Source organism: Xenopus tropicalis, chromosome 8 (genome assembly GCF_000004195.4).
Source record: "Xenopus tropicalis strain Nigerian chromosome 8, UCB_Xtro_10.0, whole genome shotgun sequence".
NCBI classification, from domain to species: Eukaryota; Metazoa; Chordata; class Amphibia; order Anura; family Pipidae; genus Xenopus; species Xenopus tropicalis.
Window position 1 is genome coordinate 139,647,842 of NC_030684.2, and position 24,034 is coordinate 139,671,875.

General features: G+C 39.0%; 1 protein-coding gene and 4 non-coding genes across 5 annotated transcripts in view; 3 read left to right on the forward strand and 2 right to left on the reverse strand.

The window, feature by feature from the left end:
* LOC100496508 (Fc receptor-like protein 5) overlaps positions 1–24,034 on the reverse strand; it is a 297,411-nt gene that overhangs the window by 235,691 nt on the left and 37,686 nt on the right.
* Positions 17,215–17,287, forward strand: trnak-uuu. The gene has a single exon. It is a non-coding gene; the product is annotated as a tRNA-Lys (tRNA).
* trnam-cau lies at positions 17,932–18,003 on the forward strand. Its single transcript has one exon. It is a non-coding gene; the product is annotated as a tRNA-Met (tRNA).
* trnan-auu lies at positions 18,664–18,737 on the reverse strand. Its single transcript has one exon. It is a non-coding gene; the product is annotated as a tRNA-Asn (tRNA).
* trnak-uuu lies at positions 19,297–19,369 on the forward strand. The gene has a single exon. It is a non-coding gene; the product is annotated as a tRNA-Lys (tRNA).

Here is a 24,034-nt window from a genome sequence, read left to right on the forward strand (position 1 = left end):
AAAAGATTTTTATATGATTACTAATACATTAAATAATTGTGTTGTACTGTAATGAGGAATTATATAACTGCTTGTGATCTGTTATCTGGAAACCATTATCCAGAAAGCTCAGATTAATGAGAAGGCCATCTATTGTAGGGCCCATGTATTCTCCATTCTATGGTTGGCTGATGTGACTGATGATGCTGTTTCATCACTAGATGAAGAGAGTTTTAGTAGTTTCCAAATGATATTTTTGCTGCACAGTTGACAGTTAGTGTGGGAGAGGGTCGTGGCTAGTCAGAGCAAAGTATGGCCTGGGCAGAACATTGCACCTCCTAAAATGTATGATTTGTTTAACTTGGAACAAAAGGAGGTTTGGAGAATTACTTTTTATAAATGTGCTGTAATGCAGTTGATGCAAGATATTTTAGATACAGTGGGTAAAATCCAAAATTTTGACTGGCCAGAAATGTATTATTGTATCATTATCATTTTGTGTCATTATCAATTATATAACAATGTGGAATTATTGCTTAAATTTATGTATGTAAAAGCTTCTTTCAGGCCTGTGATTTCCTTCTACCCAAATTGGAACCAAGTATTCCTTGGAGAGTCTGTAACTCTGAGCTGTAATGTGGCTCCTATTGCCCAAGGGAACCTGGGATATTCCTGGTACAGGGATGGAGAGCGGATACCTGGGGATCAGCAGAGACTTGTCATTCAGGCTGCCAGAGTGACAGACAGTGGGCATTACCAGTGCCAGGCCGGTGCCAGTGAGAGAAGTGACTCTGTTACACTGGATGTTAAGTCAAGTGAGTAAAAATTTAAAATTGGGGAATGGTCCAGAAACTTCCCAGTTTAGAAAGGGAAGATTTACTTACAGCTTGTGTAACATTTTTCTTTTATATCAGATCGGCTCATCCTGCAGGCGCCCCCTGCTGTTCATGAAGGGGACTCCCTGTCTCTCAGGTGCCACAGTCGGCCTGGATATGATTCAAGGAACCCAGTATTTTACAAGGACAATAAGGCCATTGGGTTCCCAGTCAGTGGCTCTGAGTTACAGATAGGAAGAGCGGATGTTACTGCGTCTGGTACATACAGATGTCAGAAAGTAATACGTTTTAATTCTGGCCGTAATTATCTTATTCTGAACACTGATGAAAAATACATTTCAGTCTCAGGTAAGACCCAACTAAAACCAATGTTACATTCAGTGAAAAACTTGCCCCCAAAACCTGGCAAACTTTTTATTGTTTGCGAAAATCAAATTATGGAAAAACACAAGATTGGGTTATTCAGATCAGGATTGTGAAAAATTAAAAGCAATTGGTTGAACTTTATTCTAGCAAAACCACAAAACTGTACCAAAAAGGTTTGCTCATCCCCAGTTAGAAATTCTGCCTTTTGGAGCAGTCAGGCCCTGAGTTTGATTCCAGCCTGGGCTCCTTCTCCCTGCATGGGTTCCCTCCTGGTACTGCAGTCTCCTCCCACACCCCAACAACTGATATAACTGACCCCTGAGTGCTGTATGTGAGACTGTAAGCTCCACTGGGGCAGGGACTGATGTACATTCTCTGGGATACACTACATAAATGTGTTGGTGCTATTTAAATAAACAGATAAGAGTATTAAATAAATTATGTATATATAAACCACATATACAAATTACAATATATCAAACTTGAAATAAGTCAAGCCAATATGCATCTAAACGGCTAAAAATCCGAATCCAACAATTTACCAGGTTAAACTTGTCAGGTTCATGTTCAGGGACCTCAATAGCAAAGGTGCTTTCCCCTTCCTAGAAGCTCTTTTTTTTTTGTCTTGAAACTTTTATTTTTTTTGCTGGGTTTTGTCCAAAAACTGGACTTTTTTTGAATTGCCACAGCAAAAATTTGATAAAGTCAGGATTATCATGACGACAATTCAGAAAAGTCAAGTGTTTTAGGAATTTTCTTGCAGCAACTTTTCCTTGTGACTTTTTTTAGTAAATATTGGATATTCGGGAAAAAGAGTTTAGTGGAATTTGAAAATTAAAAAAAATGAGCAAATTAGTAAATATGCCCCTTAACACTTCTGTTTTTTGCAGAACTTTTTACTTTTCCACAAATTAAAGTCAGCTCTGATCAGGTGACAGAAGGAGATCACATGACCATAACATGTGACACAAAGCTCAGCCCACACAGAGAGACTACAGAGCTGCAGTTTGCTTTCTACAGAAATGGGCACAATGTGCAGGGATTCAACTCATCCAACCAATATGGAGTCCCCTCAGCTCAGCTGGAGGATTCTGGGAATTATACCTGTGAGGCACAGACTCCAACCGGCAGTGTGAGGAAGAGGAGCAATGTATTGCATATCCACATACAGGGTGAGTATAAATAATTTGTACTTTTATTAGTAATATAACCATAGCTCCAAACTGGGACGATTTTCATGGGACAGTCCCTCTTCTGACAGCTCAGGCCGCAGTCCCAGATTCTGAAAAGTCCCTCATTTCCCTTTGATCTCCTGCACTGAAGGCTAAAAAAGATACAAATGTAATTAAAAATAGCTTTTGGCAGAGAGCCCAGAAAGTTAACAAGGTATACCTGCACTTAGATACATTGGTTCTTGAATTTAATTAAAAAGTAGCTTTTGGCAGAGAGACCAGAAATCTTAACGAGCGTCACCTGCAATTAGACATATTGGGCGAAAAAGTCCGAAAAAACAAGCGCTATTTATAGCATGTGTTAAAAATCTAATCACTTCTTATTTTTTGCAAGTTAACTCTTGATTCTCTAAAAGGACAGGGGTCATAATTAAGAAGCAATGTTCATGGTGTAATTTATCTCGCAATGACATATTTTCAAGCGATATATTACGTACCTACCATTACTTTTGTAAAACTACCATTCTGAAAATGCCCATTTCCCTGCAAACTGGCGGCTGCGTCACTCTGGGGCCAACACAGACTTGAATAAATCCCTCTGCAAAGTCCTTATTGTGTTGCCAAAAGCTCATTAACTGTACTTTTCTATAATTACCGCCTGCCCCAAGTAGGGGTTAATATTCGCACAGACTAATGCGATATTTAGCGCGTCTAAGTGTTTGTGAATCATGCGTTGGTATTATTTCTATTCGTTAATTAACGCATTGCGATGGAAATAATGCTTTGCGATGATGTGGTTTTTTGCACATGCGATCTGCGTATTAACGCACTCAAAATGACTTTGATGAATTGGGACTTAATTATCGCAAGCTTTTTAACGCAAAAAACTATGTTATAAGTGTTATTGACCTTTAGTGAATCGGTCCCATTGTTTCTCACATTTAATTAAACAAGTGGCTTTTGGCAGAGAGCCCAGAAAGTTAAAAAGCCCCCCTGCACTGAGATACAGTTGTAACTAATAAGCTAAACAGGTCTCTTGGGGGAACTGAGACTCACAGCATAAAGGGCAATTTCACCTTTTTCAGCAAAACTGTAAAACACATAAACCAGGACTCAAAAACCCCCAGAAAAGTGTTCAAACTTTAAATAAGCTGCCAAATTTAGTCAAATGGGAGTGGTATTTAGGGGGTGTGATCACAAAAATGGGCATGGTCAAAAAATTGCTGCGCAGTATTTATTTTTTTCCATCTTTCCATTTTCAACACGTTGGGAGGTATGATACAACTAAAAGTCATCAGTAAATTCAGCCACTATTACAGAGCATGTACTGAAAGAGTTTTGATTCATACAAATCAAAATATTGTATTTATATGATATTTCTTTCTTTTGTAGAGTTGTTCTTGTACCCACAAATAAATGTGAGCGCAGATCAGGTGACAGAAGGAGATCACATGACCATAACATGTGACACAGAGCTCCGCCCACATAGAGAGACTACAGAGCTGCAGTTTGCTTTCTACAGAAATGGGCACAATGTGCAGGGATTCAACTCATCCAACCAATATGGAGTCCCCTCAGCTCAGCTGGAGGATTCTGGGAATTATACCTGTGAGGTACAGACTCCAACCGGCAGTGTGAGGAAGAGGAGCAACATGGCACATATCCACATACAGAGTGAGTAGGAATAATATCTGAACATGCAGTTTTACTATCTCCTTGTATATTCATGGTCAGGGCAGTTCCATCTTTTAAACCAATGTGTGTTTTGTTTTTGTGAAGCAGCAGCAGGTAATATTCCATGGGGCACAGGGATTTGTATAAGACCCATGACTTTTTAGATTGGCCCATCACTACCTGCAGACAATGGATAACAAAGGTCACACTGTGTGTTCCACCACATGTCCCCTTGTCTGAAATGCTTATATGATGCTTTATTGCAGAGGGACGTGACCTCTGGAAATAAGAGGGGGTGGAAAAGGATAAATGTATTTTTTTCTTCAAATGCCCACTAGGCAGCAGTAGAAAACAATTTTACATAGAATGTTATCTGAGTATGTAGCCATAGATGGCGGTATTTGGAAAAATAGATGTAATACTAAACCCTGACCACTAGAGGCAATTTGAGTGTTTTTGTTGGAGTGAACAGCTGTGGACTAGATCATAGGAAAATCAGAGGTATAAGAAGCAGGCAAGGATAGGTAACGGGGAAGTGGAGCTAGGTATCGGGTTCTGCTGCTTGTATTGCCACAGCAAGAAGATTAGCGGGAAATAGGGAATATGAATAAACTTGTGAGGAAAGGGTTTGATGGGCTTTGGGCCATAGGTCTGCCACTGAAAAATACCTGCTTAGAATAACAGGGGCACCGCAGGGAGTGCTGGATTGCTGAGACAGGTTGGAAACAGGGATTCCCAGAGACATGGGGGACATGTGTGATTACCAAGCCCAGCCATCCTTGAGCAAAAGTCCTTCAGACAGGAACTCCTGGTGTGATTAGACACATGGAATGTTGTATACCTGTATCTGTGTGCTGTTTGGAAAACAACTGGATAGCTGCCTGATGTGAGTTTGGATGTGAATAATGTTGTGCCACGTGCTTGATTGAAGTTCATGTGACCTACTTATTTGAGTGTGCGAATTGCTGGTTGCTCTCCCTACACTCTTCTCTTGTAAGTGATACAACCATACCAGATTTTATCTATTCTATGCTTACAATCAGATCCCAACAATGGCTCCTTCACTCACTATTAAAAGTTATGCTTTCTCAAAACAAAGAAGGAATTAAAGGTTGGGTCAATCCAAAATCAGAGTGAGGTTATGCTCATCAGTAAAATTAGAGTAGCTTAGAGTATAAAACATGGAAAAAAATGTAGCCAATATGTTTCTAGTACAAACAATAATACATGTATAATGGGTTATAGTCACTATGAACACAATAATGCTCCCCAAGGCAAAATATATAACAGGACTTTTTATGTGGTCGTAGTCATATCCATAAGAAGAGAGAAATCGGAGAGCTTAACAATTAGTTAATTATATATATATATAATGGAGGATGTGGTGCTTAGATTAGTTTAAAAAACTGATACTGAAATTTGAGAGTTTTCCTGCAATAAGTTAATCAAGCTCTACAGTCTACACTTGTCTTCACCTGGTTCAGCCTCTAGATCTAAGCTACATGAAAAATGCAACTATTAAAGAAGATGTAAAGGAATTTAGGCAATTATGAATAATATACGGTGCTGGTTTCACTTTAGTCTAAAATGTAATACTATCTGTAAAAATGGCTCCTTTATTGGAGCTCCCTATAGATCCTCTCAGGTCCCTGTCTGTGTTTCAAATGAAGGGTGGGCGTGTCCTAACGGTCCCTGCCAGAAGCACAGTAGGAAGGAAGTAGCCAATACCAGCCCTGCAGTCAAGCAAGCACAAACAGGCTTCAGTTCCCTATCAGGTCAGCCTAGCTGCTGATTGGTTCCTATCCTACAGTGCCACCGGCCCCTCTGCACAGCCTGGGAAATTAGGCAGCAGGAAGTGGAACAGATAGGTGGGACACGTAGGTTTTTGGAGAAAATTTCAACAAATCAGCCCAAAACACTTCTTTTAAAAGCCCATTCCTATAATATTTAGATGAGTACAATTAATTGGTCCAAAATTGTTTTTCACACAATATGTCCCCTTTAGTAAAGTCTATGTATTGAGAATACTTAGATCCAATAGTTACAAAATTATGTAGAACTAGCATCTACTATAAAAGAAAGGAATCACTGCAAATATAAAGATGTATTTACATAGTCACAGAGTGCCTTCTACAGAAATGGGCACAATGTGCAGGGATTCAGTTTATCCAACCAATATGGAGTCCCCTCAGCTCAGCTGGAGGATTCTGGGATTTATAACTGTTGGGTGCAAACTTTAATTAATAGGAATAGGACCAAGGTGTCACATATTCAGATAGAAGGTAAGCAGGAACAGGGTGACAGAATAAATGATGGGTTTTAGATTTGTGTTTGACTTGCCCTATACTATATTTATTTTATAATAAAAAGAAGCGTAGACATCCAACAATGTTAGATATCCCTTCCCTTCAGATGGACCAAAAAATCCAGATTGGATTAAATTAATTAGACAATACTTATGTATTTCTTGAATCTTTAAAGCTACATATGATATTATAATCTGAATAATTTCCTTGTAAAAAAAGGCAATTTTTTTGTTGTTCCTTATAGATGGAAATCCGGCTTCCCTGGTAGCAGCTCTCACTGGGATACTAGCAGTGTTGCTTTTTATTATCACTGTCATCTTTATCTTCAAGTTCCGACACAAACTTGCCCCATTGCTAATGTGTCCCCCGCATCACCCCAAAACAGGTTAGATATGCAATGTTCCTGTCTCCTCCCTTTTTAGTATTATAATTCCCCTCCTCCAGTGTCCTAATTATTTTATTGGTAGAAACCTTCTTCTTACATTTTCATAGATTTAGATGAATATTGAACTCAAGCTGCCAATAATAAACTGCAGTATTTTTTTTAAAGTCAATGGGTATTGATATACTGTATGTGTTATATATATATATTTATATATATACCAAAACAAAAATCGGCACTCGCCGCATCAGCATCTCACGCCGGGTGCTAATCACAAATAGAGAGCACATTTACAAAAAAGCACTCACGGCTTCAAAATGTAGAAAAACGATTTTAGATTTATTAAATCATCGCATCAACGCGTTTCGATCCAGACAGGATCGTCATCAGGATGGGGAAGGGAAGTGAGGTGCACCCATAAATACAGAACTCAACCAATCAGAGTTCACAAGCAATTTACATAATTAATCACTGTGCAAATATCAACTTTAAGTAAATAATATATATATATAGTGTATAAGTACCCCCAAAGGTGAGAAATACCCAAATTCATAAGAATAAAGCTCCCATGAAGTATGTGAAAATAGATCACAAATGTGAATAAATATTAAGAGACCTCAATATTATCAAAAGAAGCCAACCCAAACTAAACCTGGACATAAAAAAATATATAAAAATATAATAGTCACACACAACAGTGGTGATATGTAACAGAATAATATATCGCATAGTGAGATTAGTTTGGTAACACTATATACCCACATTAGAGGTCATATTAATAAAGTGAATAAGTGCAATAAATACAATAAATATATAGGGATAAAAATATTAAAAAGCGTCAATCTTATTCAAAAACATTAAAAGAATTACAGTAATCAGGGATCACAATTGAAAGGGATAAATATATCATCTCATCAAATCGTATCAAAAATAGTCAGAGAATAGATATTAATCTTAAATTGTAAATTGTAACACCTCCATGGTCATAGAGCCAAATTCATAGAAAGCATGAGAGTGAAAACATTTCATTAAGGCCACGAGGGGCAATGGTATCCAGTCTTCGAATCCACTGGGCTTCTCTTTGTAGTAATAATCTAGAACGATCCCCACCACGTGAAGGAGGGGGGATATGATCAATTAGAATAGCCCTAAGCATAGGCAATGAGTGTTTCTGTTGTACAAAGTGTCTAGCAAGAGGACTGTCAGACTCCCCAGAAGCCAGAGCCGCCCGTATTACGGATCTATGATTGTTCATGCGTATCCGGAAAGATGTAACGCATTTGCCTATATAGTATAAGCCACACGGGCACATAATGCAGTAAATAACATGATCCGAAGTGCAGGTCAATCTGTATCGGATTAAATACTTTTTCCCAGTCCGGGGGTGAGCAAAAGTGTTGCCAATAATAAGATGGCCACATGTCATACACCCACTGCATTTAAAGCATCCTGGTTTCCCAGGTTTCAGCCATGTGCCACTTGGTTCATGTTTCAAATCAGTTACCATCAGTATGTCTCTGAGGGACCGGCCACGGCGGTATGCACATATCGGGGGAGGCATTTGGGTAAATGGTAGGCTAGAATCCAACTGTAGGATAGGCCAATGTCTTTTAAGTATGTTATTTACCTCATAGCTCACCGGCGTATAGTTGGTAACAAACACCATCCGATCCGGATGTGTCTCTTTCTGCGAAAGTTCAGGTAAGCCATCCTGTGTCTTCCTAATCGCCTTTTCCATTTCCCCATGGAGAAAATCAGCAGTATATCCCCTTTCAACAAAACGGTTACACATCTCCACAGCTTGCTGTGATGCAGTTGCAAAATCAGTATTAATCCTAAACACTCTTAGAAATTGTGTATAAGGGATCGATTTGATCACAGAAGAAGGATGAAAGCTATAAGCATGGAGCAGTGTATAACGATCTGTCTCCTTACGATATAATGTGGTACCTACACCCAAAGGAGTGCGGAACAACCTGAGATCCAAAAAATCTATTGTATCCTTAGCATAATTTAAAGTAAATTTAACAGGAGTAGAGAGGGCATTAAGACTGGCAACGAATGATTCAACTCCAGTGTGGTCCCCATGCCATAAAATTAAGATATCGTCGATATATCTACAATATAGCAATAGTTTATCCATATAAATAGGGTAAATATATTCTGATTCAAAAGAGTTCATATACAAATTGGCATAGGAGGGGGCCACATTGGAGCCCATCGCCGTGCCAGTCTTTTGTAAGTAGAATGTCCGTTCAAACCTAAAATAGTTACATGTTAATACTAGTTGCAATAACGAGCACAAGAACTCAATTGGTGGGATCCCCTTGTGACCCTCAATGAGTGCTTCCTTACAGGCAGCAATCCCTTCTTGAAGGGGAATAATGGTATATAGATTGCAAACGTCAAGGGTAACAAATAGTGTATTATCTGGAAGGGGACCAATTTGTTTCAAAATTTCCAGTAGAGACGCTGTATCCGCTATGTATGATCTCATTCGGGTACACTGTGGCTGTAAGAAGGTGTCCAAAAATATAGCAATATTGGAAAATAGGGAGCCTCTAGCTGATATAATGGGATGGCCAGGAGGAGCCGATAAATTTTTATGAATCTTGGGCAAAGTGTATATGATAGGGCACCTAGGGAATTTAGTAACAAGGAAATTGTAGCAATCCTGACTAATCCAGCCAGCTGACAATGCCAGCTCCAATTCTTTATCAAGTCTTTGCTTAAATTTATTAGTTGGATCCCCAGGTAACCTATCATATACATCAGTATTAGAGAGCTGCTGTAACAACTCCTGTCTATAATACGTCAAATCCAGTAGTACAACAGCACCACCTTTATCAGCGGGGCGCACTACCAACTGTCTATCATTACGTAAAGAGTTAATCGCATCCCTCTCTATTCTTGTCAAATTAGAGAAAAAATTTTTTGGTTTACCCAAAATTCACAAAATGCAGCTACTGCATTTCCTTCATTTCTTTTTGTAGCAACCACAACTTTTTGATGCAACCACTGTGTATTTGAAGCGATTGTGACTTTTTTTTTTTACATTTCCACAATGTTTTTAACTCAACCACAGCTTTTTTTTATGCGACCACAACTATTTTACTGCACTTGGGATTTTTTCCTCACTCTGCAATTATTTTTTTTTTTGCGGCGAATTTTTGCACCCGTTTGCGAACAACATTTGCCAATGGGGAGATGTGGAATTTCTCAGCTAATTCATGCCTGGTGAAAAATTTCACTCATCATTACTCAAGAATTTTGCCGTGTGCAGATCTTTGCACCAGAACAAACTCCAACACCATTAGAAGTCCTTCATGTATTTTTTGTTGGAAACAAAGTGGGAAATATTGCCCAGTGATTCTAATTCATTTGGTGAAAAAAAAATGCCCATTGACATACATTTGGCATCATTTTTGCAAAATTCAGAATATTACTAAAAATCATTTGTTTAATGTCTTCTTATATTTGTTTTGCTCTCAGTACCTTGACTTGTGCCACACACAGATAGATAAAGGGTGCAGGATTTAGTACAAGGATACATCTAAATACATACAAGAAAGTTTCAATCTTGTCTCTATACAGCCAATTGCAGTTCCCATCAGGAAGAAGAAGTCTTTTACACCTCCATTAATTTCAGTCATACCCAAAAAAGTGAGTTTTATTGATATTCATGTTTTTCTTTAATTGTCAATGCTCCAAATATGATCATCAACTATAATGGTATTAGTTGGACTCTATGGGGCACATTTACTAACCCACGAACGGGTCAAAATGAGTTCGATTGCGTTTTTTTCGTAATGATCGGTATTTTGCGTTTTTTTCGTATTTTTTGCGAATTTTTCGTTACCAATACGATTTTTGCGTAAAAACGCGAGTTTTTCGTAGCCATTACGAAAGTTGCGTAAAATCTGGCGATTTTTCTTAACGTTAAAACTTGCGCAAAAAGTTGCTCTTTTTTCGTAGCGTTAAAACTTAAGGCGAAACTTCGCACCTTTTAAGTTTTAACGCTACGAAAAAGGCGCAACTTTTCGCGTAAGTTTTAACGCTATGAAAAAATCGGGCGATTTTACGCAACTTTCGTAATGGCTACGAAAAACTCGCGTTTTTACGCAAAAATCGTATTGGTAATGAAAAATTCGTAAAGATGCCGAAAAAATCGAAAAAAATACGAAAAAGTCGCAAAATGTTCGTTTTCAAGTCGGAACTTTTCCAATTCGGGTCGGATTCGTGGGTTAGTAAATCAGCCCCTATATATTGATCATATAGATCTGCTCCCTATCTATGTTTAGCTTTCTATTTGCAAGTTCTAGAAGCTTAGTTAGTCCTACACCATAAGAATATCTGTTAATGGCAACTCTACATATCAGCAAGTAAAGAACCAGGGCAACTGCTTTCAAAGTTCTGTCTCTTCTCTTCTTAAGGTTGCCATAATATCCAGCTTCACTGTACTCTCACATACTAATGGTAGTAAGGGAACACTGGGCTACTTAAAAGAGGAAGGTGCAGGCCAGAGAGTTATATTGATTTTATTGATTTTACCCAATTTAAAAACTAGTTTCATTGTTATTTCGCAATTTCAGATTAGTAAAAATTGTTACAGGTTATGGCAGGCTAAAAAATATGTTTTTAGAAAAAAATCATGAAAAAGGCAAAATTTACTTATTGAAAAATAAGGCAAATGTATTAAATATTGTGAAGGGGAATCCAGAAGCATTTCTAGCATTGTAATATTTGCCACATAGAATGCTGTTTTTTCACCATTGAGAAAATGCTATGACTTCCCAGCAAGAAAATCTTCAGGGGTGAATGGATTGGGTATGAGAACTCTCTTCCCCCATCTCCCAGTTGTTTTTAAGAGTAAAAATTAAAAAGCGGATGAAACTATAAGGTTTATAATGAAATAATAAAAATCAGTGACATTATATAAAGTAAGTATTTAATGCAATTGACATTTGTTAACCTCTGACCCTGAACTCTTGAAGTTTTTGGCGGCCATATCCAAAAATGACAAGCCATAAGGCTAAGTCTTAAAAGGATATACTCTCTGGAAGTCACTGTGTGAGTTCTTCAAATCAAGTATTGAACTGGCTTTCACCACCCCTCAAAGGAATGTATAAATTCTGGGGATGTAAATATTTAGTGAAATAAAATTTAAATTGGCTTCAGGGCCTACACAAGGTCTACACATGAAACGTAAAATCTTCAGAAATATGCCTATTTATGCAACAGATTTTTATATAATTGTCATTAATATAAACACATGCATATTCTGGTTAATATGTCCAATGGGCAAGGGTGCTGTTACCATGGGGCAAGTTGAGAAAGTCCCCCAAAGTTACCAGGGGTGGCAAAAATCTGCTCCTGGTAACCCTAAGTGCCGAATTTCCAATTTGTAAAATGAAAATTTGCAATTGCACTATTGCGCTCTCTGCAATAGTGATGCGCCCCCCCTTGAACCCCTCCAGTGCTGTAAAGGTACCATTGTTTATTTTTTATGTTTTATAATTGTATTTTTTGTATGTTTTTGTATTTTTTTTATCAGATTCTCCTGTGCACAGCAATAAAAATGTAAGTATAGCTTACACTGTAACCATAATTTATTAAACCAGTTTCACAAATAGTTCATGGATTAGCACTGCAATTCCACATTTTGCCATTGGTGAAATGTTTCATGAAACTTCAATGAAATGTTGCCACCAAAGTTCATAGTCACGTACAATAAAGGGCACAGCTGCCTCAAAAAGGCATGGTCACGTCAAAAACAGTTGCACGGCACTAGTGTTTCACAAATTTTTTCATAGTTTTGAGAATTTTTCAGTGAAGCAAAATGGGACAGATTCACTCATCACTAGTTTTAGTAATGGTTCCTTTACATAATTTGTAGCTTTACTAAAAGTAATAGCAGTAATAACTAAAGAGGGAAGTTTGAGAACAAACTTCATGTTGGTTTAAAAAAAACCGTGAAGTCACTGAATGAAATCTGATTTGTTGGCTCCACCCAGTTTTTCTAACCTTGGGCCACAGTTATATAGTAAAAGCCACTGTGCAAAGTTTGGGGACCCTGGTTTTAATAGTGTCTGAATGGCAGCAATTTAAATTTCCCCACTGAAAGTCAATGAGTGACATCTGATTGGCGGTTGGTGACTCAGCCTACTTTTTCTAACCCAGAACTGCAGTTACCCAGTGACTAATTGTGCAAAGTTTAGAGACCCTAGGATTAATAGTTAAAGAATGGCAGCATTTTAAATTAAAACCACTAAAAGTCAATAGGTGAATTGTGATTGGTGGGTGTGCCCAGTGACCCAGTGGCCCAGTCACCCAGTGACAAACAGTGGGCACCCTGGCGTAAATAGTGTAAGAATGACAGCATTTTAAATTTAAACCAATAAAATTCAATGGATGAGATCTGATTGGCTGTTAGTGGCCCAACCCACTATCCTATTTTTGAACTGCAGTCCCCCAGTAACCAACTTTGCAAAGTTTGGAGATTCAGGCATACAAATTGTGGGACTGACAGCATTTTACACTTCATCATTAAAAGTAAATAGGTGACATGTGATTGGCTGTTGGTGGCTCCGCCCACTTTTTCTAACTTTGAACCGCAAATACCCAGTGACTAACTGTGCAAAGTTCAACCACCCTGGAATTAATATTTAAATAATGGCATCAGTTTACATATAAACCAATTAAATTTAATGGGTGGAAATGGATTGGCTGTTGGTGACTCCACCCACTTTAATTCAAGGTTAGAAAAAGTGGGCGGAGCCACCAACAGCCAATCCATTTCCACCCATTAAATTTAATTGGTTTATACTTAAACTGATGCCATTATTTAATTAATAATCTAGTGTTGTTAAGCTTAGTAAAGTTAGTCACTGGGTATTTGCCGTTCAGAGTTAGAAATAGTGGGTGGAGTCACCAACAGCCAATCACATTTCACCTATTTACTCTCAATGGTGAAATGTAAAATGCTGTCAGTCCCACAATTGTTACACCTGAGTCCCCAAACTTTGCAGAGTTAGTCACTGGGGGACTGCAGTTCCAGGTTAGAAAAAGTGGGTGGAGCCACCAACTGCCATTTAGATGTAACTCATTGACTTTCAGTGGGGAAATTTAATTGTTGCCATTCAGACGCTATTAAACCCAGGGTCCACAAACTTTGCACAGTGGTTTTTACTATATAACTGTGGTCCAAGGTTAAAAAAAATGGTTGGAGCAAACAACAGCCAATCAGAATTAATTTAGTGACTTCATGTTTTTCAAACCAACATGAAGTTTGTTCTCAAACTTCCCTTTCTAGTTGTATATAATAATAATAATAATAATAATACATTATTACTATTACTATAGAAGGATTATAAGCATTAGGTAAGAAAAGTTGCCTAGTAATAATAATTATAACTAGTGGTGTTGTTGTTGTTATTATTATTGTGATCCCCAATAATACTAATGATACTAACTAACAATAATAATAAATAATAATTCAAACCATAATAATACATAGTAATATTTACAATAAATATCAGTACTTATAAATAATAATAGTAGTAGTGATGCAAAATTATTATACAGCATATTATTTTAGCATATTTAACAATTTTTCTAATAATTATTGGTAATTTAGACCAATGTAAGTATGGTGATCATAATGATGCTAATTATTATTATTATTATTATTATTATTATTATTATTAGTATTATTATTATTATTATTAATAATAATAATAATAATAATAATAATAATAATAATAATAATAATAATAATAATAATAATAATAATAATATCATTCAAATTGACAAAAGTTGGACTAATAAGAAGGCCATGAAATGAAGAAGATATATTCAGAAGGGTAGTTAAAGGGAGTAAAGGGATTTTTATCCCTTTATTAGGATAAACATTTCTGACTCCTTGAATTGAGTTACAGGTCAACTCTCATATCTCTGAGCCTCTTGAGCAGTGCCATATGTGTAGTTATCCTGTTCTAGATAATAACTGCTTGTGATTTATTCAGGATGAACACTCGGTTACATATGCTGTAATACAGAGGGGTAAACTGACATCAGCCCCCAACCAAGAGACCTGCAACACCTCCTGCATCTATGGGAATATCAACTCCAAATAAAGCCAAGAAAAGCTTGTGTGTTATATGAACTCTCTGACTGGCCAACATATTAAACTTCTTTCCTAAGACCCTCAACTAGCAAAGTTAAGAAAACTATTAGGCAAAATATTGTTTTCATTATAGTAACAGTGTTTTCTAGTATTTACAAATAAGCAGAAATAAAGAAAAAAATAAGTAAATAAATCTGATGTTTTTACCATTTATTTAACCTTTCACTGCTAGCTGTTTTGGACAAAGTGGACCTTCTACTGCCAGACAGTTTTTGAACATTTTGCACTGTTTCACTTTAGGGGCCTTTCCTCGGGGGGACTTACAGTTTACCCAGGAAAACAATACATTATTTTTTCAGGACAACCTAAGCTAAGCAAAATATGGTGGAATTTTTGTGTAATTCCAATTCTGTAACAAGATATAAGCTTCTAAATGTCTAAAAAATGAAAAAAAAATATTTTCCATAATATAAACACATACACCAGAAACAAAAATTATTTTATGCATGAATATACAACTGATTTGGAAAGTCCCATGTCTCCTGAACGTGCCAATACCAAATATATATAGTTTTATGGAGATTTCTCACTTGTATAGGTCAAAAACTCCCAGCAGTACATTACCAAATTCCCAAAGCACTGCTCCAGAAAGCTGCATACTTTAGATTTCAAGGCCAAAAATTCCACTAACAGAAGGTTTATCCCAGAAAAGTATACATTTTTAGAAAGAACAGATTCTAGGGAATCCAGAATAGGCACAACTGTCTGTCTACTCTAAACTACTAAGTTGCAATGCTTTCCTAAATTTATTGGTTTTTATCAAAATTTGTAAAATTTCTTAAAAGTCGCTTCAAAGCTTCCAGTCTATAGTATCTTATCTCCTAAAGGTCATACAGTAACCAGATAAAATAAATATGAATGCTAGGGGTCCACTGAGCAGTTTGATGCCCAATATGTATAGGATTACCTAAGTATGTGGCATGTAGGGGCCCCAATGGGAACATACCCCCATATGATCTATCATTTCTGTCATTTCAGCTTCTGCAAAATCAACACATTTACATCATTTTATATAGGATAAAACTACAAAAAGTACGCTCAAAGTACACATTCCCCTGAATTTAAAATGGGCACCCATGTCTTCCTACTCTAAAGTACCAAGGCCGTAAAGCTTTCCTAAAGTTGGCGTTTTTTATAACATTTCCAAAAATCCTCTCAAAGCTTCCAGTTTGCAGCATCTCCCATGTATCATTAGGTACCAAGATAAAACACCCTAAATATGAACGCCAGGGGTCCACTGAACAGTTTGATGCCCAATATGTATAGGTTTACCTAAGTATGTGGCATGTAGGGGCCCCAATGTAACCATACACCATATGATCTGCCATTTCTGTTATCTCAGCTTCTGCAAAATTAACACATCATTTTGTGTGGGATAACGCTACAAAAAAGTACGCTCACCCCAGAAAGTCATATTTTTTGAAAGTACACATTCCCCAAAATCTAAAATGAGTACCCATGTCTTTCTACTTTCTAAGTTTGCCGATTTTTCAGACATTTGAAAAAATCACATCAAAATTTCCAATATGCAGCATCTTATTTTCTATAGGTCATTAGGTACCAAGATAAAACACCCTAAATATGAACCCCAGAGGTCTACTGAACAGTTTGATGCCCACTGTACATAGGTTTATCATAGCACATGGCACTTAGAGACCCCAAAATATACCTTGTGCACACTAATTTCATGGCTTATCTTTACCGAATTCATAAACATACGGCAGTTTTATGTGGGATGTAGGGTGACCCCTAAAAACCATATATTTTTGGAAAGTACACATTCTGACAAATCCAACATGGGTAAAGAGTCTTTATTACACCAAAGGACCAATCTGCAAAGCTTTCCTAAAGTCAATGGTTTCTATGACATTTAAGAAAATTGGCTAAAAATGTTTGCCGCATTTATCTCACACAATTTCTTGCATACAAAGGCAAATCACCCCAAATATGAACACCAGAGGTCTGCTGAACAGTTTGATGCCCAATATGCATAGATTTACAAAACTATGTGGCATACAGGGGCACCAAAATAAAAATAGTGCATATGAATTTTCACAAATGATGCTCCGACTCGCACAGTTTTTTCACCCGTTATGTGTATTATGTGCCATAAGACCCACTTACAGTACGGAGACCCATACATTTTCTAAAATATACACATTCTGTCAAAAGCTACAACTACAAAGCTATGCTAACTGCATAAATACGAATGAGCAAGAATGATGGAAAAATACACACCCTTCCCTCTACCGCGCGTCGCCTTTTCCCTAAGAGATGTGGCTGGTTAGAGCGCCACGGGCACACATGAAACAGGGCCCGGATAGCTCAGTCGGTAGAGCATCAGTCTTTTAATCTGAGAGGCCAGGGTTCAAGTCCCTGTTCGGGCGAGATGCTTATGGCCCTCGTGAAAGGGCGTGCGTGTATAGGCAAACTAGGGTGACAAGACTCTGTACCGCAGAGTTTATTAACGCCAATAACCCCCAAGAATGTAGGCAGGTCAGAAGGACAGCTTGCGCTTGCGAAACAAACTCATTCCTGAAAGCAAGTGAACAGGCAGAACTTCTTTCTGACAGAGCCCTACTTAGCAAGACCTGGGAGCAGTACCCTTTATGTCTTCAGTCTCTCCAAAGTTGCCTCTTTGAAGTCCAGCCACCTCCATCCCTTTAAGACACGGATAGACAAGGGTCCGCCTGCCTTAAATAGCTCAGCTGGAAGAGCGGAGGACTGTGGGTCTAATCAAGCAATCCTTAGGTTGCTGGTTCAATTCCTGCTCAAAGGACGTTTTCCCTGCAAGCCAGAGGTGTGATATCCCAACAACTTGCCAAATTCGCTCTTTTAGAAAATGGATTTCAGGGCAGAATCCTGTTGGAGCAGCCTTGTTGACCGATACATTTTGAATGAAAAATACACGGTTTACCCCGACAGTGTTCCTCTGAACAACTTTGTTTTTAGAAGGAACACATAGACAGGCGCAAAGCATTGTGATTATGAGTAAACTAATGAGGAGTCCTCTCGCCAGTGTCTGACCAGGAGCAGAGTGGCGCAGCGGAAGCGTGCTGGGCCCATAACCCAGAGGTCGATGGATCGAAACCATCCTCTGCTAGTCCTTTTTGGCAGGCAGCAAACCAGCCTAGAATCTGGCTTTCAATCAACTGTCTAGAGCCATTAAAGGAGGGTTTCAGTCAAATGATTTTGAGGATGAATGGTGGCAGGCCGCTTGATTTCTAGGCGACATTGAATCTCAGTGCAAAGGAAATGAATGAGAAGAAAGGGATGAGCCTGCGTGCGCTTCTTTTGATAGGGTGCCGCCATCAGAGCAGGGGTTGTGATAGATTCACGCTACAGCACAGCAGGCACCGTGTATGCAATTGGCAGGTGGAGCACAAAGCTCACACTTAATCCTCCTTGTATTGCTGGAGCCTTTGTTTCCACCGAGCCAGTAGAGCAAAAAGACACCCGAACATTGCCATATACCAATTACAAGACAGTGACAAAGCTGGCCTTGAAGCAAAGCAGCCTGCAGGCGCTGCCGCAACCATATGGAGATGCCAATGTTTTTCATCGGCAGACTTTAGTGCCTAGTCTCGTTCTAAAGATATATAGCTGACTCCCCCGTCTCCAAAGGCAGCCAGCAAAGAGCAGTAAGATTCAGCTTTGCTACATGCCAGCAGGCTTTGCCATATGCTCCGGCAACAGAAGGGCAGGCGCCATTTATTCTTGTATCGCTAGACTTTTTCTTTCTACAGAAGCAGAAGAGGAGAGATGTCCCTGGGTGGTCTTGAACCACCAACCTTTTAGTTAACAGGCAAATGCACTAACCAATTGCGCCACAGAGACTACGCCTGCCGTGCCATGTATGTGTCGCCTTAACCCTATGGAAAGGCCAATGTTTTCCCTCTGCAGGTATTGACCTCGCGCAACCATACAACAATGTATTATGACCAAAGATTGCCTCTACAAATGTGCTTCAACAAAGCCTAAGCTGACTATTTAGTTATGATATACTTGCGACAGAGTCAGATCACAGGAGCCCTTTGGGAAGCAGCCTTCTCCTGTCAGGATGGCCAGGCGGTCTAAGGCGCTGCGTTCCGGTCGCAGTCTCCCTTGTAGGTGTGGGGTCAAATCCCATGTCTGACATTTGGCTTCTTGCTGCCAGACATGAATCTGGACTTTCAAACCACTTTAATCACTAACAGCCAAATAAGAATTTTACAGAAGGCGGTGCACCTGAGTTGATAATGAATAATGGATACTAATGCAAGCTCTCTCATCTCGTAACGTGCAAATACTAATGAGCAAGAATGATGGAAAAATACACGCCCTCCCCTCTACCGCACGTCGCCTTTTCCCTAAGAGATGAGGCTGGTTAGAGGGCCAGGGGCAGGCAGGTAGCAGGGCCCAGATAGCTCAGTCGGTAGAGCATGAGACTTTTAATTTGAGAGTCCATGGTTCAAGTCCCTGTTTGGGCGAGATGCTTATGGCCCTCGTGAAAAGGCTTTCGTGTATAGGCAAACTAGGGTGACAAGACTTAGGGGCTGATTTACTAACCCACGAATCCGACCCGAATTGGAAAAGTTCCGACTTGAAAACGAACATTTTGCGACTTTTTCGTATGTTTTGCGATTTTTTCGGATTCTTTACGAATTTTTCGTTACCAATACGATTTTTGCGTAAAAACGCAAGTTTTTCGTATCCATTACGAAAGTTGCGTAAAAAGTTGCGCATTTTTCGTAGCGTTAAAACTTACGCGAAAAGTTGCGCATTTTTCGTAGCGTTAAAACTTACGCGAAACTTTGCACCTTTTAAGTTTTTACGCTACGAAAAATGCGCAACTTTTCGCGTAAGTTTTAACGCTACGAAAAATGCGCAACTTTTTACGCAACTTTCGTAATGGATACGAAAAACTCGCGTTTTTACGCAAAAATCGTATTGGTAACGAAAAATTCGTAAAGAATCCGAAAAAATCGCAAAACATACGAAAAAATCGCAAAATACCGATCATTACGAAAAAAACGCAATCGGACTCATTTCGACCCGTTCGTGGGTAAGTAAATCAGCCCCTTAGTATTGCATTGTTTATTACTGCTAAAACTGTGGTGTACAGAGGAAGCCAAATTGAAATTCAGCAGACAAAATGTCCATGTGCAAAGACAAGTAACAAAGAACAATGTAAAATGCAATATAATTGCTAAAATAAAAAAACACTAAAATCAATGTGTTTTTTTTGCCTAGTGATATCAGACAGACAAAGTCAAGCGAAGAACAACTATGCATAACTGAAAATGCAATAAAATGACTAAAAATCACAGAAAATATAATTAAAACACCAAAATAATACACAAAAGGTATTGCGCAGTGCTGTTAGCGAATATGCTCTCCGCAATGGTAGTAAAACATTTTTTTCAGGCAAGAAATAAGTGTGTAAGTGTGTGTACACTTGGCAAAATGCATGTTGTGTGCATTTGCAAGTAAGTGTGAATGCTGTAATTGCTGTGAATGTGTGAAACCCCCCAAAATGTATGTATGTGTGTGTGTGTACATGTAAGTATAAGCATGTATAAGTGTAATAAGTGTGTGTTTGTGTGTGTATGTGAAACTGACCTGGGACATGCAGGCTGGAGATCGCAGGAGGGACGCAGGGACAGCAGCAGACCTCTTCTCTTCTGGATCCCATTAGTGGGCGACGCAGGAGGGGAGGGGAGAGAGCAGGAAAAGGCAGGCATGTAGAATCTACATGCCTACCTTTTCCTATGGGGCCCCTGGGAGATCGCGCACCAGGGGCCACTCGTTCCCCACCTCTGCTCATTGCCTAGGGGCTGGAAAATGAGTGAGGAGTAAAGAAGCGGCTTTAAAAGCCCCCTCAGCGAACAGCACCCACCCCATGCATTTAAACTCGCATATAGAGCAGTGGGGAGAGGTCCCTATTGCTCCAACATTACAGTGCGGTTTGGCGCCTTGTGCCACCCTAGGCCCAGGCCTTTGTGGACTCTCCACAATCCTGGGCCTGGTTATTGCACTGCAAATTTTAATTGTGTATAATGCATTTTTAAAGACATACTGTCATGATATTTATGGGGTACTTTTTATTTCTAAATGAAATACAGTTTACATAGCAAATAATTCCCTCTGCCATTTAACATTTTATTCTTGAACCAACAAATGTATTTGTAGCTGTAATATTGGTGTGTAGGCGCCATCTCAATACATTGTGCCCAAGTCTGAGCTTTCAGAAGGAGCCAGCGCTACACATTAGAACTGCTTTCAGCTAACCTATTGTTTCTCCTATTCCCATGTAACTGGGGGAGTCCCAAGCCGGACTTGGATTTCTTACTATTGAGTGCTATTCTGATACCTACTGGGAGCTGCTATCTTGCTCCCTTCCCATTGTTCTGCTGATTGGCTGCTGGGGGTGAGGGGTGGGGGGGATATCACTCCAACTTGCAGCGTAGCAGTAAAGTGTGCCTGAGTCTGAGCTTTCAGAAGGAGCCAGCGCTACACATTAGAACTGCTTTCAGCTAACCTATTGTTTCTCCTACTCCCATGTAACTGGAGGAGTCCCAAGCCGGACTTGGATTTCTTACTATTGAGTGCTATTCTGATACCTACTGGGAGCTGCTATCTTGCTCTCTTCCCATTGTTCTGCTGATCGGCTGCTGGGGGTGATGGGTGGGGATATCACTCCAACTTGCAGCGCAGCAGTAAAGTGTGCCTGAGTCTGAGCTTTCAGAAGGAGCCAGCGCTACACATTAGAACTGCTTTCAGCTAACCTATTGTTTCTCCTACTCCCATGTAACTGGAGGAGTCCCAAGCCGGACTTGGATTTCTTACTATTGAGTGCTATTCTGATACCTACTGGGAGCTGCTATCTTGCTCCCTTCCCATTGTTCTGCTGATCGGCTTGCAGCGCAGCAAGTGTGACTGAAGTTTTTCAGAGCACAGGTTACAACTAATAATAATAACACATTGTAAATATATTTTTATTTATATATAACTTTTATTACATTCCCTGTCGTATGTTTTAGAATGGCCAATTTTTAGCAATGTTGCAATTGGCCTTCATTTATTATTTGTAATGTATTTTCATATTTGTATGAATTATATATTTTTATAATTTTTCCAATACACGTTAATTGCACTTTTTTAATTTTATATTAAATTTTTATACCACCAGAAGTAATCATCCAGAGTATATAGGAGTGTAATCCCTCTGCCAGTTACATTTAGGTAGAGGACTCAAACAGGCCATAATTGCCCAACCTAATCTAATTGGGTTGATTGTAATAAATTTACAATGAATTCAACATAATGAACTAAATGCAATTAATTGGCCCTACTAAGCATTACTATTATGATTCACATACATTACAGTATAAACACACAGATGCCCATTTAGTTTAGACAGTTTAGGAAAAGCATTGTTGAAGATTTCAATTACAAAATCTGGACAGTATTATAATATTATGAACAGATAAATCATCTCATAGTAACTTGCAGGTAACAGAATAATATTTATAGTGACATTGCAGATTGATCATCAGAGCCGCAGATTAATCTCTCTCTCTCTCACCAGATCTCCTTTATTTCCATTTGCCGTCACATGGTGACAGATCAGACACACAGCCCAGATGAATAGGAAGAAAGACAATATCAGTCTCAGGAGATTCAGCTGGGGAAAAAATTGAGGGTTTCCTGAAACCAAATATATTAAAGTTCATATTAGAAATGAAGTAATGAAAAATGTTGATTTTTATTCTTGTCCCACCTAGACCCTCAGCAGTACAGAGAGAGCCCATCCAGTAGCCCAATGACCCGTAGGGAAACGTAGGGAAGCAGGGGCATGACGTAGCAGTAGGACAGACATAGCCACTCCCAGTTTTTTATCTGATTGGCTGTTTCATATTGGGGTATAAATAGCTGGAAAACGTTCCCGCTCCTCATCCATTTTAGGCAGCATAGGAAAACGCCCACCCTCCCTCCCTATAGAGGTGGAGGCAACAAGTGGTGTTGGCGGGGTGATTGAGTTGGGGGAAAACAATGGTTTGGTTAGGAAGGGAGTTTGATAATTGTTTGGGGATGGCATGCCTGGAAGGGGTAAGTAAGTGGATTAGGAGGTGAGTTTTGTTGGGTAGGGGGTTCCGGGCTGGAAGGGCAGCTGGCAGCGCCAGTTGCACTGCACAGTTATTGGCTTGTTATGGTGTATGTTTATTCAAAGTTGGTTGTTTGTTATACAAACATTTGTATTGTGTTCATGAGTTGTTTTCTATCTTATTTGTCCTTATGATATGTTTTAAATTAAAACTCTAATTGTTATTAAGCCCCCCAGTGAGTGACCCCCCAAAGGGAGGATACTGGTAAGGCTACAATATGGGGCCCCTGTGTGAGGGCAGGTGTTGATTGGGTACCTGAGTGTGTTTTATCTGCTAGTGAGACAGATTCTTCCCCACTTGTTCCCAGTGCAGGAATGGTATTTGTATGGGATGCCTTTTGCATTTGTTTACTTTTACATAAAGTTCACTTGTTGCAGCAAACTGTGTTTTATATTCTTAGTGGAATCTCCCTGAGGTGTATTACTCAATGCCCACTACATTGAGCCACCTGTAAATCCCAGTTCCCCAGTATCTTCCATAAGCAAAGAGGCCAGGTCTGCTGGATTGCCACAGGTATAAGTGAGAGTGATCCTTTTCTACAGCAGTGTGTCTAGAACGGTTCACTCCAAAGTCACATTCTAACCCCTATGACCAATAATATTAGGGTCAAAGTACCTTGTAGCAGCTCAGGTTACCACCTCTCCATGGAGGCGGGGTGTGACATGACATCACTGGGCGGGGCAGCTCAACAGCGGAAATGCATATTTATAGGTTGCAACATCACATTCTTTGGCAATTGTGGATACATACACTAGTTCATATATATATATATATATATATAGAGAGAGAGAGAGAGAGAGAGAGAGTACTGCATGCTCAGGAACTTGGTGCAAAAGAAAAAAAGCTTATTGAAAAAACGCCAATGTTTTGAGTATAAACAGTATCTTCTTCAAGGACAAGCCAACAGACTGAATACCAACACACAATTTAAGTACCCTCCCACAAAAATGGCGCCAAAAAGTGACTCTGGAAACCATAGCAACCACT